At 39.6% G+C, this 16,070-nt stretch overlaps 1 protein-coding gene across 1 annotated transcript in view; it reads right to left on the reverse strand.

Annotated features, from left to right (window-relative positions):
• The window catches only part of fat4 (FAT atypical cadherin 4), a 326,374-nt gene that overhangs the window by 126,731 nt on the left and 183,573 nt on the right, over nucleotides 1-16,070 (reverse strand). The gene's annotated exons all lie outside the window — the stretch shown is intronic.

The following is a 16,070-nucleotide window of genomic DNA, read 5'->3' on the forward strand; positions in this document are numbered from 1 at the left end:
CATTTAATCAGTAAAATAAAGCAAATTGGAAAATTCCATGTTATGGGATCTTTTGCACTGTTTCAGTTGCTATCAGTTAATTCATTCAATTATTAGGTAGAATTGAAAGAAAAAAATGGCTTGTGTCCATAAATTTGAAAAAAATAAATTCTGCATTGTTTGCAGAGTAATTAATGCATTATATGTGATTCGGGCAACATATTTTAGCATTTGCTCTGATTTCCAGGTGAAGTCCTGAAATTAGGAAATTGGACCTGACTTCCTGTTGCGGTACATCCGCATATTCTTGTTATTTACCCATCGCAGTTTGTGCATACAATAATATTACCCACATGCACAGGACATATGATTTATTCAGTGGTAGAAATTGGAACAAAATTCCCACAACATACAGCCTGCATCATTAACACACATGTCAACAATGGGTGCATTACATTTTAAGATTGTCAAACTGGTGTGATTTAAAATGTTCAATTTCCATATCCCACGATTCCTTAAGACATAGGAGGCCATTCTGCCCATCCAGTTCATGCTGGCTTTCAGAGTAATCCCATCAATCCTAATTCTCATTCATTTTTCCTGTGCCCTATTCTTTCTCACAGTCCATTAACATCCCCCTGATTCTCCTCACGCCCACTGTCACCAGGCGCAAATTACAGTAGCTAATTAACCAAATGACAAGCATGAGAAATCAGAAACCCGTAGTCACAAGGAAACATGCAAACTCCGCATACTCAGCATTGGAGGTCAGGATTGAACCAGGTCATTGGAGCTATAAGGCAGTAGCCTCACTGTGTATTGTCAATGTGCAGGGTGGCGCAGCAGTAGAGTTGCTGCCTTACAGCGAATGCAGCGCCGGAGACTCAGGTTCGATCCTGACTACGGGTGCTGTACTGTATGGAGTTTGTACGTTCTCCCCGTGACCTGCGTGGGTTTTCTCCGAGATCTTCGGTTTCCTCCCACACTCCAAAGACGTACAGATTTGTAGGTTAATTGGCTGGGCAAATGGTTTTTTTTTTTTATTGTCCCTAGTGGGTGTAGGATTGTGCGGGGATCGCTGGGCAGCGCGGACCCTGTGGGCCGAAGGGCCTGTTTCTGCGCTGTATCTCTAAATCTAAATCTAAATCTGAAAAAAACTACGCTGAGACCATTACTTGAGGCAACTTGATTCAACATATCTTTAAGGATCTTTCCCTCATGCCAGTGAAACTCACATGGAAACAAAAAATGCTAGAAACCGCAGATGTGGGAACATCTGTAGAGGGAGAAAAAGGATCAATGTTTTTGGGTGGCAATATTTCATTCTTGTCATGATTTTATTTCACCACAAATGTTGTCTGACTTGCTAAGTATTTTCACGATTTTGCTATTGGACTTCTGAATGGTCCATCCATAAGCTTGAGTACTATTCGATTCACCTCTACCCATTGACGACACTGGGCTTTGTCTATGGAACTGATGCGTTACAATGCTGAGAACTACGTATATTCTGCACTCTATATCTTCCCCTTTGCTCTGCCTATTGTACTTGAGTTTGAACTGATTGTACCTAGGAATGGTATATATGATCTTTTGCATAGCATGCAAAACAAATCTTTTCACTGTACTTTGGTACGTGATAACAATTAACATTAACTTAAGTATTTCCAGTATGTGTCGTTTTTTCTTTTGCTTTCTGATCTCTAAATCTCCCATTCTTGGCTCTGTCGCTTCTTTGACTTTTTCCAGTGTTCTTGGTGGCCTGCAAACACTGACCTCCATGAACTCAACCTTCATCTGAAATCTAACACTTGTGTCTCATCTATAACAAAGCTCTTTTCACTGACTACCCTGACAGTGACTTTATCTATCTTCCTGACCTTTGGTAACTCAATTTTACAATAATTTTGCTATTTTCTAATACTCATGGCTTCATGCATCCCGGTACTTAATCATTTCCTTTGGAACACTACATTTTTGATTTCAATCATTCAATGTTGATCTTTTGCAAGCCTCCACTCTAAAACTCACTCCCTACACACCAGCGGCAATTAACAGCAGCAAATTAACCTACAAACCCATACGTCTATGGAATGTAGGAGAAAACCGGAGCAACCGGAAGAAACTCAAGTGGTCACAGGAAGAACGTGCAAACTCCAGAGGTCAGGATCAAACCCGGAGCTCTCGTGCTGTGAGGCAGCAGCTCTACCAGCTGCGCCAATGTGCCACCCTGCCAACTCAGCAGGACTTCTGACGTTTCTGTTTTTGTTCCACATTCCAGTAAATGTAGTTTTATTTGACAACTAAAAAGAACTACAGTACTGACATTGGGAACTTTAAAACACAACACAAAGATCGGGGATGACAATCAAGACTTTATTTAAGAGCACCAAGTAAAGTGCTCACATCTAGGAGATTGCTCAATGAACAAAAATTCGTCTACTTATATATATACTTTCCTTTGATGTTTTATTTATTTCAGAAGGCACTTTAGAATTTTTTCTTCTTCAAAATGGTCTTATAACAAATATACATCATGCACCTCTGAAAAACACAGCAGTAAACACTGCCCAATTCCACATCATTACAGATAAGCAAATGTCCTGTTACTCTTTCGACCTTATATTATTATTGTTCTACAATTGCCATTTCTGTGAATGTCATTTACACATGCTCAGTTTCAACCTTCCTTAAAGCACAGAATGATTATAACACATGAAAAGGACTTTCAGCATTTTTAAGCACTCCACCTATCCCTATCCCTTGCTGTCTTCTTGAAGCTTTGCAATTTATCTTTGACAGTGGAAAGGGGCTGGAAGAGACTGACAAGGGTGAGATCATGGAGCTGAACAAGAATGAGAATTTTAAAATCAGAGCCCATATAAGTTAACAAGAACAAGGCCGAATGAAAAGATTTAAAATTATGCATGTTAGTGCAAAGGCTGTAGAGCAGCAAAGCCAATGATGGAATCAGGCAATGTCTGGAGGTGGAAATGGTCTTAAAGATTACATGAATTTGAGGTATGATTGTGATTTCAAGCTGGAATTGTGAACTGCATAATTGTATTTCAGACTGTTGGTAGGGAGAAAGATAGAATAGAGAGAACATTTCTGCTCATTTAGTACTGGATGGCAGATAACTGGTCTGATGACATAGAAATAAGTACTGGAGGAATTAAGAGGTGATGTTGACGGAAAGGAACAGCCTGGGGAAAATGACACTTTGTTTTTGTGTGGTGTGGCTAAATGGCAGTACTTGAATGAGAAACAGGTGGTGGTCTATGGATAGATCATTGACAGTAGCAAGGAAAATAAACCGTTGCCATGATTGTCGGGATCCGACTGAATAGAAAAGAATGGACCCAGATGATTGATGTATCATTCAACTGGATAACTGCTGCAGGAGGAATACTTCAGGGTTAAAGGAATATGTGCAATTTTATATGCAAAACTAAAATATTTGTTGCTGAAAACTAATTATTCTGCTAAACCAGTTTCATTCAAGTGATTAGTTGAACTAAAATGTTGGAGAACCTGTTGAGAATTTAATTTTAGTGCTGTGTAAAATATTCATTTTTTGGGTCTGAAACAACGTTTATTTGCCAGGATTTAATTAATTCATTGCAGTATGCCACAGTGAATTCAAATCCAAAATGGACTGCTTAATTTATTTGGTTTAGTTTACAGATACAGTGCGAACACAGGCCCTTCGACCCACTGAGTCCGCACCGACCAGTGATCCCCATACATTAACACTACCCATCACAGACAAGTGACAGTTTTACACTTATAACCAAGACAATTAACCTACAAACCTGTACGTCTTTAGAGTGTGGGAGGAAACCAAAGATCTCGGAGAAAACTCATGCAGGTCACGGGAAGAACATACAAACTCTGTACACCCAAGCACCTGTAGTCAGGATCGAACCCAGTCTTTAGAGCTGTAAGGCAATAGGCCTACCTCTGCGCCACACTAGAAAAAATATAGAGCACCTAATCTTTACTACAACGGCTACAGTGAGAACCATCTACTGCCTCTTGAAGATCAAATCTCTGGAAACCCATCTTTGTCTCTTTCCTATCCTATATATAATACATATATATAATATATATATTTTAACTAAACAATCATGACCTCTTATTAATTTTGTATCAATTTTAAGCTGAATCTTTCAAGATATGTTGGATAGTTCTCTATTAATAAGCTGTAATTGATGTAAAACCAGTTTTACAGTTATTCCAGTTACATCTGAATAATTTGTCATCTGTTTTATTGAAGAGAAACTTGATTTGAATACAAACATCTCTTTTCAATAAAGTCTCTGCTTTAGTTATAAGACCACCAATACTATAAGAGCCAATGATTTTAAGTGGAACAAATGATTTGTAGTTGCAAATAACATTCACATCCAAATCCATTTATAAACTTCCACTGTCATAAACTCCAATGTTTTTTTATGTAGACTTGTAGCACTCACTCAGCAGATTATAGTTCAAATCAATGGATTATTTTTTGGAATGTTCTGCATTGCCACCCCAAGTCGTTTGCCTTTGTTTTAACATGACTGGGATCTGTTCCTTGATGACTAAGTGGATTTTAAAATGTAGCAAGTGCCAATGAAGTTTACTGCACTGTTATTCAGTTTTACTGTGTCCCTTACAAAACTGCAGAAATACAAACAGGATCTTTAGAAGTATCATAAATGTTCCTAAACTATGCAGCACATAAAATGTCTGAAGAAGGGTCTCGGCCCGAAACGTCACTCATTCCTTCTCTCCAGAGATGCTGCCTGTCCCGCTGAGTTACTCCAGCTTTTTGTATCTGTCTTCGGTTTAAACCAGCATCTGCAGTTCCTTCCTACACAGCAAATAAAATGACGCCTATGTAACCTATTACATGCCACACTTTGCCACTCTTCCAGCTTTCATCAACCTGCCTCCCTACAATCAGTCTGAAGAAAGGTTTCGACCCAAAACATCACCTATCCATGTCTCCAGGGATGCTGCCTGAGCTGCTGAGTTACTTTAGCCCTTTGTGTCCTTTATTTGTGAACTGGCGTCTGCAGTTCCTTGTTTTTACACTAAACAAAATAACACATAAGCTGATCATAATAGTCACAGGCAACAGATTATATATTTAACTAGTGTGTACATTACTTTAAATTACTGGAACACCGTGCTCATATATTCCTCATAACTAATACTTATTTCAGAAACAAAGATGATTGCTATTTGACAGGCAACTGATGGAATCACATTAAATAACCGATGGCATACATACTGTTCATCGGCAAATTCTAGAAAATTAACAATGGAATGTAAAGCCCTGTAATTAGCCAAACTGGAATTGAAGTTTCTGTCTCATCATGCAAGCAGCAAACTCTCCAAACAGAACATATTTGAACTATTGCCACAACAAACTGCAGATGCATGTTTTACACAAAAAGCTGCTGAAGTAAGTCAGCGGCCTTTGTCCACCCATCTACCTATCAAACCCCCCCATCACCTAATCAACTAATTACCTGCCAGACTTTGTCCTGCCACTTATCTCTTCCAGAGTTCTTCCCTACGATCAGTCTGATGAAGGGTCCCGACCTGAAAAGTCATCCATCAATGTGCTCTAGAGATACTGCCTAACCCGCTGAAGTACATAAGGTCATAACTCATAGGAGCAGAATTAGGCCATTTGGCCCATCAAGTCTACTCCGTCATTCATTCATGGTTGATCTATCTCTCCCTCCTAACCCCATTCTCCTGCCTTCTCTCCATAACCTCTGACACCCATACTAATCGAATTATTCCAGCACTTTGTGACTATATTTAAAATGTTATCCACCAGAATTCTATTAAATTCTGAAAGTTATTATGCAGCTATCTTGCCCGGCTCAGGAATAATCAGCACCCACGGCAATACCACACAGCTTTCTAAAGATCTTGAAGAATTATGACAAATGCAGGGGCAGTGTTACATTAACTCTTTGTTAAATTCTCAGTGTTAAACTCTTTGTGGGTTTATATGTTACCTGCCTCCTTCAACTATACAACTGGTGCAAAGAAGAGAAAAAAATAAGGATTAAAATTTCCTGTAAAAAAACCCCACAAAGACAAATCAGATTTCAGCTATTACATAAACATTGTCAACCAAAAGATCTGGTATCTCCAAAGGGATATCAGTTATCTTTTTACTGCTCCTTTGGTGGTCTCACAAGTTAAACAATTAAAATGGGATGAAACTGCCTTGGAAAGTTGAGCTGACTTCTCCTTGACCTTACTTCCATGTGTTGCAAAACTACCTTTTTAAACATTTGTTCCAGCATTGATGGTTGCAACTTGAAAACCCTTTGCAGGTTACTTGGCTTGGTTTTACAATCACATCTGACAATTATGTTATCATCCTCAAGTGGGTCCAAAATGGCCAAATTTATAATAAGCAGACATGATATGGTATAACAAAAGTCTCACCACAGTGAGCTGTGGTGCCACACAGTTCTTTGTCTATCAGCCTGACAAGACTGAGGAGTTATTGCACATGGGTGTTGTATATCTGCATCACAGACTGGATTGACAATAGGACTTATTTCCTCTTGTCAAGTGTGTTTTTGCAGCAGTCGTACCACATGTGCAATCTGAGATCCATCACATTATTTACAGCTGCTTATTTTGTAACCAGAAGTGATGGTTATGTTCTTGGATGATTTAGGGTCAGTACTCTCAATGCATAGCTGCTGATTTCAGTGTTTATTTTCCTTCTGTAACACAGAGCCACATGGATTTGAAACAAAAGAGTGGCTTTGGTGAGAGAAAGGGAATAATTGGAAACATGTATCACGTTTAATTTTGGTTGTTAACAATCATTGCCGCTTTAAGGATATGCCATCTTAAGGATTGCATCATGAGACTAACTGCAATCTGTGCCGGTGCAGCATTTTTTTTGTGGAAAGCTCCAGACAGTCTTTCAATTTGTGGAAAAAACTGCAATAAAAAATACTGTCCCCATGCTGTATCTTCTCGCACATTAGTATCAGGTGGCACTAAATGTTCTTCCACACAAACTGGCAATTTAATATCTATTTGTTTTATTGCATATCCTTTATTTTCTGATCACTAGGTTTGCTTTGATATTTCGAGATTAAATGTAATTTACAAGTGAAACTTTACAGTTAACATCATGCTTGTTGTGAGGCAAATGAAAATTCCAATTTACTTAAACTTTATTTAAGCTTTAAGCAACTCATTTCTGTAATACACATCTTCAAAGCGTCTGGAAATTATCGCTGATTCCGCAGGCCTCACCCGCCCGAGAGTCCCGCACATGCGCACACTTCAATGCTAATCCTCATTCCTACACATTGAACCAAAGAAAGGCACCACACAGAAATGTGCCCTTTGTCCCACATTAATAATTCCTACCTATCATAATGCATATCTAAGCTATTCCCATTTTTTTGTGCATCTTTGTTCTTTTGTACTACTCCAAATTCAGTGCTATCTTATCTGTAATCATGTATTATTTTCATTTGTCCCCACTATAGTTCAGAATTCTGAACGCAAACTTCAGAATTTGACAACCTGGCTTTCTGCCTGCTATTTCGTATTATCTAGTTCATCTTGATCCATTTTGAAGATGCTTCATTCCTCATTAATCTTTCAAAAGCTTTAGCCTGAACGATACAACCCTTGTCTGCTTCCCAGGGTTTTATTCTCATTTTTTTCTTAACTTTCCACCTTTATAGAATAACTGCTCACAGTCTATTAAAGCTATTAAACATTTCGCGTTTTAGTTATTGCAAAACTGATTTGTGACATCACTCTTCGTTTTACTTTATCCGATTGATGAATTAGATTTTTTCTCCACTCTCCAAATCATATGTGTAAAACAAACAGCAGGGCTTCTTTCGGTCACTTGGACATTTATATCTGCACTGCCCTTCATGATGATCTCGAGTCATCGCTTAGCTTGGTGCCACCTTCCCGTACAAACTCCATATCCCTGATTTCCTTAATACCGAAAAACCTATCCACGTACTTAGTGACCAACCATCCACAGCTCTTGTGGGTAGAAAATTCCAAAGATTCACTGCCCTCTGGTCAAATCAATTTATTATCATTTCAGTTCTAAAAGATTGGCCCCTGATTTTAAGACTATGCTCCTTTGATTATAGACTTTATAGCCAGAGAAAATATACTCGCTGCTTTTTCCCCTGTAAAGCACCGTGAGAATTTAGCGCATGTTTCAATGAGATCACCTGTTGTTCTGCTGCAATCAAAACAGTACAGTCCCTGTCCATTTAAGATCTTCTCCATGCCCAATCCCCCATGCAAACAATCCATCTGATGAACATCCCTCTCCTGCATTGTGTACATTTAGTGAGACTACAACTGAACATAACATTAGGACAGGCAGCATCTCTGGAGAGAAGGAATGGGTGACGTTTCGGGTCGAGAGCCTTCTTCAGACTGATGTCAGGGGAGTGGGCGGTACAGAGATAGAATGTAGTCGGAGACAGTAAGACAGGTGGGAGAACTGGGAAGGGGGAGGGGATGGAGAGAGAGGGAAAGCAAGGGCTATTTGAAGTTAAAGAAGTCAATGTTCATACCGCTGGGGAGTAAATTACCCAAGCGAAATATGAGTAGCTGTTCCTCCAATTTGCGCTGGGCCTCACTCGGACAATGGAGGAGGCCTAGGACAGAAAGGTCAGATTGGGAATGGGAGGGGGAGTTAAAGTGCTGAGCAACCAGGAGATCACATAGGTTAAGGTGGACTGAGCGGAGGTGTTCAGTGAAAAAATCACGAGCCTGCGCTTGGTCTTGCCGATATACAGGAGTTGACACCTGGAACAGCGGATACAGTAGATGAGGTTGGAGGAGATGCATGTGAACCTCTACCTCACCTGAAAAGACTGTCAGGGTCTTTGGATGAAGTCAAGGGGGGAGGTAAAGGGACAGGTGTTGCATCTCCTGTGGTTGCAGGGGAAAGTACCTGGGGAGGAACTCACTGACTTCATCAACTTCACGACTAATTTCCATCCTGCACTCAAATTCTCTTTGACCATCTCCGACATCTCCCTACCGTTTTGAGATCTCACCGTCTCCATCACAGGAGACAGACTATTGACTGACATCTATTACAAACCCATTGACTCCCATAGCTATCTAGACTACACTTCTTCCCACCCTGCTTCCTGTAAAGACTCTATCCCCTACTTCCAATTCCTCTGTCTTCGCCGTATCTGTGCCCAGGATGACGTTTTCTATACCAGGTCATCGGAGATGTCCTCATTCTTTAGGAAACGGGGCTTCCCCTCTTGCACTATGGATGAGGCTCTCACTAGGGCCTCCTCTATATCCCGCAGCTCCACTCTTGCTCCCCGTCCCTCCATTCGTAACAAGGACAGTCCCCCCCTTGTCCTCACCTTCCACCCCATCAGCCGATACATACGGCATATAACCCTCCAACATTTTCACCACCTCCAATGGGATCCCACTACTGGCCACATCTTCCCATCTCCACCCCTATTTGCTTTCCGCAGAGACTGTTCCCTCTGCAACTGCCTGGTCAACTTGTCCCTCCCAACCCAAACCACTCCTGACCCTGACCCGAAACGTCACCCATTCCTTCTCTCCAGACAGGCTGCCTGTCCCGCTGAGTTACTCCAGCATTTTGTGTCTATCAAGGGGAGGAGAGGTGTTCCTTATTGCCGATTGTTCACTATAACCGAGTGATGGGGGGTAAAGTTTAACCCAACGCCGGGAGTGAGATAACGTGTTAAATAAGTGGGATTTCACAGGCCGGGGAGCCGCAGAGCCCCCAAACCCACACGCGGTGAACCGGGAATGGACCCAGTACTCATTCCACCTTCACGCTGCTCGCTCTGTCTGCTTCCACAACCAGAAACACGCCACACATGATGCCAGCTCATTGGGTATCCTGGCAGAAGTGGGGGCGGTGCAATGGGAGCTTTGGTCTGCTTTAACCAAAATCCCTATATAGAGCAGGAAGGAACTACAGATAGACAATAGACAATAGGTGCAGGAGTAGGCCATTCAGCCCTTCGAGCCAACACCATGCGATCATGGCTGATTTAAACCAGATGCTGGTTTAAACCGAAGATAGACACAAAAAGCTGGAGTAACTGTGAAGAAGGGTCTCGACCCAAAACGTCACCCACTCCTTCTCTCCAGAGATGCCGCCTCTCCCACTGAGTTACTCCAGCTTTTTATGTCTAACCCGATATAGAGGTCTGTTTTTGCGACTGTTTACTATAGGTAGATTTACTCTTTATTGCAGGTAGATTTACTCTTTATTGCAGGTAGATTTACTCTTTATTGCAGGTAGATTTACTCTTTATTGCAGGTAGATTTACTGTTTTCAAATCCTATTACAGTAAATGCCACTGTAATTCTAAAACTAATAACCTCTTTATCAGATGTTGATAAAATTGTTTTATTTAAATTGAATTAACTTATTTATTATTTAACTTAATTAATTCATTAAGTGTATTAATTTAAATGTATTAATTAAATGTATTTATTGATTTACATTTATTTTATTTAAATGTATCCAACTTTATTTATATTTAAATCTAATATGTGAACTATTTAAAATATAAAATTTTGTGAAATGTTAAGATGTTTGCCAATAGACATAAGGGTGTAGATTTTTGCCCCATTACTATAAATAACCAAAAATAAATAACCTGCTAACAAATGTCGGTGTAAGGAAAAGGTGATTGCACAAACCTTCGAAGGGTTGCATCAACCATTCTGCAGAATAAACATACATAGTCATCTACGTGACAATCTGGCGTTGCAGTACATTGAATTTCACAGTAATGGTATAGGAATCTGATGGCTTCGGCACAGGGCTTCATCTGCCAATGCAATGAAGCCTAAATATCATTCCTACAGCATATATAACTTGAGAGGTATGGCTGCAGCATCCAGCCCTGCAAAGCCATTGCCTCACCGGGAATTGTTAATGCTTTTGGTCTTGTGCAATTCCTGTAAATATCCCAGCTTTAAATAGTCAGAGAGTCATGCATCTTGGAAACTGGCCCTTTGGCCCAACTCGCCCATGCTAACCAAATTACCCCATCTGCCCCAACTCAAACAAAAAATTACCTTGAGCTCTTTCAGGCTTAAAAAATGCCATACATTTAAATTTGAACCATTGTGTAAAAAAAAAGAACGAACGCCTCATCTTTTATCTTATAGCGGAGAAGATGGCAACTTGACCAATTTGTTCTATGCCAGGTCAAAACATAGAGCTGGCATAGAATGACAATCCCATTTCCCCACTTATTTCCCTGTAATTATTCACCTACAGCAGTGGTCATTTACGGTGACTCGGAAATGTACGAAACAACAAGTCTTTGTGAACTATGAGAGGAAACCTGAGCACTTGGGGGAGGGAGGTGGAGTAAGAGGGGGATCCAAATGACCATAGGGACAACATGCAAACTACATTCAATCAGCACGAGCAGTCAAAGTGAAACCGAGATCATTGAAACTGTGAGGTGGCAACACTATCTGCAATGTCACTGCACCTGTTTCACATCTTTCAATTCAATAAAAAACAAAATAAAAGAGAAGAGATGCAAAGCAGACAGCAGATTCACTATCACCCACTCTCTATTGCATGTAGCAAAATATCCCAAGGCACTTGGCAACATCAAACTTACCTCAGTGTCTTTTCAACAACCGCATGTGCAAGTTATTTACCTATCAGTGGTGATGTTTGATTTCTTCCATGGTTCAATGGGATAAATTCTCTAAGTTACTCTGAGCTGAGCTGAAACATATTGTGGAATGACTTCAAGTAGAAACGGCAATATCAATATGATAATACATTCTTCAGAATCATATTGCTGCAGGCATTGGTGGAAATGCAGCGTTTTTGTTGCTAGGTGATAAGAGGATTGAAAAAAAAAATCAGAGAGTTTGGCACATTTACTGATATCTATTAAATCCTTAAGGCAGGCTCAGGATGTTGAATTTCCAGCGACGCAGGCAGAAGAGAGACTGATCTTACCACATTTCCTTAGGTTCAACCCATGCCTGATTTGCTTCAGCATTTAATTGACTGTGCAAATTGGATAATATATTATAAGCATTCTGTGAGACACAGTATCCTCTGTCAACAGAAAACTGTTTCTTTCCTTACTCTGATCTTGCAGTTGGCACTATCCAATTAAGCAACTGGATCACATGCTTTTGCCATATTCAGTTCCAATTTCTAAGAATAATTAGTGATCTTTCATCTTTTTATTTTTCTATTGTCACACATAAGTGAGAAAAGGATTATTTAGGAACCCTGCCATGTCAAGATACAAGTTGGGCAAAATAATCAAAGGCCTGGATTTTATGTTGTAATAAAGAAACTATTGGTGCCCATTGTGATTTCTGCATGAAACTGAAATTGACTTAGGGATTTCCCTGCAGGCACAACTTAAAAGAACAATTTAGTGAATTTGCTGCTCTAATTCAGGCATCTTTCACAACTGCATTGACATGAATTTACGAAGCGGTCTTACTGTAATGTAATCCGCATATTTTCTACTTTCTGCATTAGGTTTAAGTTTTAAATAGAGCATTGTCATTTATATTGCTCAGCAAATTCTGTATGGTAAAGCCTAATTTCATTTTTGTTTTTTCTAAATCCTTCAGGGAGGTGTTGCAAAATTGATTTTAAATTTAAAAAAAGGTATTTCAGCTTCTATGTAAAGCATGTTTATGTTCCAATCTTTAGTTAGCTTTCCAGAAAATATTTGGATATGCAACTAACAATGTGAAGGAATACATAGCAAGGAAATGCAGATGCTGGTTTAAACCAGAGATAGACACAAAAAGCTGGAGTAACTCGGCGGGTCAGACAGCATCTTTGGAGAAAAGGAATAGGTGACGTTTTGAGTCGAGACCCTTCTTCAGACTGAAAGTCAGGAGAAAGGGAAATGAGATATGTAGACGGTGATGTAGAGAGATATCAAACAAATGAATGAAAGATATGCAAAAAGTAACGGTGATAAAGGAAACAGGCAATTGTTAGCTGTGGGCTAGGTGGGAACAAGTACAGACAATGAGACTCAAGACGACTTTGAAGCTGATACGACTTGGGTGGGGGAGGGATGGAGAGAGAGGGGATGCAAGGGTTACTTGAAGTTAGAGAAATTAATATTCATATCACTTGGTTGTAAGCTGGCCAAGCAAAATATGAGATGCTGTTCCCCTTATTTGCATTTGGCCTCACTCTGACAATGGAGGAGACCTAGAACAGAAAGGTCAGTGTGGGAATGGGAAGGGGAATTAAAGTGTTTGATAACTGGGAGATCAGGTAGGTTCAGGCAGACTGAGCGAAGGTATTCAGCAAAACGGTTGCCTAGTCCACGTTTGGTCTCGCCAATTTATGTCCACACCTAGAACAATGGATATAGAAGGTGAGGTTGGAAGTGAATCTCTGCCTAACCTGAAACGATACGATAATACTTTATTGTCAGATCAAGTCTAAAATCTTTCTTGCATCTCAGCAGTTCCAGTGTCAGGGTCCCTGGGCCGAGTCGAGGGAGGAGGTATAAAGCCAGGTGTTGCATCTCCTGCAGTTGCAGGGGAAGGTACCTTGGAAGGGAGTGGTTTGGGTGGGAAGGGATGAGTTAACCAGGGAGTTGCGGAGGGAACTGTCTCTGTGGAAGGTGGAACAATGTGATTTTTCTTTCCTAGTTTGCCATCGATGAGGATTCCTCCATATCTCAATGTTGGATGCCAATGATCACCTTGAATGTATACCCAACAGTATCAAATACTGAAAATGAGCATGTCCACAACAGAGTGCTGCTTTATCGTTAGGAAATCTTTCTTTACAGATCAGTGGTGCGTGCTGCCCCATTGCCAAAAACTGCAAATGCAAGCTGATAACATTTTCAGAACCACTGAGATACCTTATCGCGAACAAAGGAATAACAGTGGTTGCAAATATTAACAGCAATTGGATGCTTCTGAGTTGGTTCACAACACCCTACGTATTTGTAATTAGAATTATCTTTTTTTTCTAATTATGGTGTTTGGATAATAAAACATATTTATTTTTGCTTTGCAAAATAGTTTGAACTATTTCATTACTTTTGAATGGAATAAAATATTCATTTATTGAAATTAAATGGGCAGAAATTTCCCTGGGGATTTTTATTTGTCTGAGTTACAAATAATTAACATGTTGATGAAAATTAAGAATTTGTAGTCTAGCTGACAGTTATAAGTATACTGGAATGGAAAAGAGAAAACTAATATTCATAAGAAAATCCTTCTTAGCAATAACGTTTGCTATTGCAATGTAATATACCACAACAGCTGATCCAACAAGGATTGTTTGTGGTTTCCACACTGACAAGCAATTCATATAAAGTACTTACTGGATCCCGACCGGAACATCACAACTTCAACTACAAATGCTTCAAACAGGCGCCTAATGTTCTTGCCAGCAACACAAGAGCTGTTCCAGCTGCACTTCCCCATTCTATGTCAATTCAAATATTCCTCAAGGAACACCAAGAGCTCAGTAATTCACACTGATTCTGCTGATCTTGGATCTATTTCCATCTGCCTTTTATTGGACATCCATGATTATTATTATCATCTATGACTTAGTGATCGGACAATTCTCTGACCTTTCCAATCCACCGAAATTGTTGCCCTCCTTTTAAGAAGCAAGCCCCTTCTTCCAATAATTCATCTGATTTCATCCATGGCTCTTCTGGGTCTTCTTGTTTTTTGTAAAGGGGATTTTGCTTTCTCTCCTCCCTTCCAATCACTCCTTATGCTTCTACAGACACATCACTGATTCTTCTGATACCCTTCTACCTTTGCAGCCTCAATCTCTCCTCTCGTGTGGCATGATGTTGAGGCCTTAGCCATCTATAAATTGCATTTGTAACTTGATTTGAGTTTCCACTTGTACTTAAGATGGTCACATTTCTCTTTTCAGGTCACATCAAATTAATGGCCCACCCATTGCATGGCAAGTCTGGACCTTGTGCTGTTGGGTTTTAAATAGGACTTTGCTGCTTTACTGTTGTGAATGTTCTTGTCACTTTTAAAAGAGATATATGCTGGCGGTTTCCTTTATTTGTGACATGGTTCTGGCAAGGCTTCCATCCATGTTGGAACTGTATTACTGATTTTCAGCCACGCTATTAGTGCAGCAAATTGTGTGCTTTCCCTTCTAATGTGATTATGGGTTGCTCAATAAATTAACATGTTTTCTGCCAATCTAGCCTCCTGGCAACTTTCACTCGGGCAATCTTTTTCACAGCTAAATGGAGGCTTTTGCTAATTCCTGTAATTGAGAAACCTCCACCTCACAAAAATAATTAGCACTACTTTGTGTTTCAACAAGTTCCAGAACAAGCAGACTGAAAGTTACTCTTGAGGCACAGCAAAATGATGGAGTACAGCAGATGGGCTGCCACCCAATGGAGCAAGATAAGATTGAATAAATAGATTCCTCTGATCTGCCTTTAATTTGTCAGAATTGAGTTGTATGATTTTTTAACATGTGGTCACAAACTATTACTTTTTGTTAAATATGCCAACTATTGAACAAATAGAAATCAGTGAACATAAGCAGAGACTTATTTTGCTTAAAAGCAGTTAACATCTGGAAAAGGTAATTTACTATATATATATATTTATATATAGATATATATATATATAGATATATATAGTACTCCAACTCTATATAAAAGCTTTGTTTTGCTTTGATATATATATAGATGTATATACTGTATATATATAGATGTATATACTGTATATATATCTATACATATATATATATACAGTATATACATCTATATATATACAGTATATACATCTATATATATATCAAAGCAAAACAAAGCTTTTATATAGAGTTGGAGTAACTCAGCAAAAAGCTGGAGTAACTCAGCGGGACAGACAGCGTTTCTGGAGGGAAGGAATGGGTGACGTTTCGGGTCGAGACCCTTCTTCAGTCTCAAGCCGAAACGTCAACCATTCCCTCTCTCCAGAGATGCTGCCTGTCCCGCTGAGTTACTCCAACATTTTGCGTCTATCTTTGGTTTAAA

Source organism: Rhinoraja longicauda, chromosome 1 (assembly GCF_053455715.1).
Source record: "Rhinoraja longicauda isolate Sanriku21f chromosome 1, sRhiLon1.1, whole genome shotgun sequence".
Lineage (NCBI taxonomy): Eukaryota > Metazoa > Chordata > Chondrichthyes > Rajiformes > Arhynchobatidae > Rhinoraja > Rhinoraja longicauda.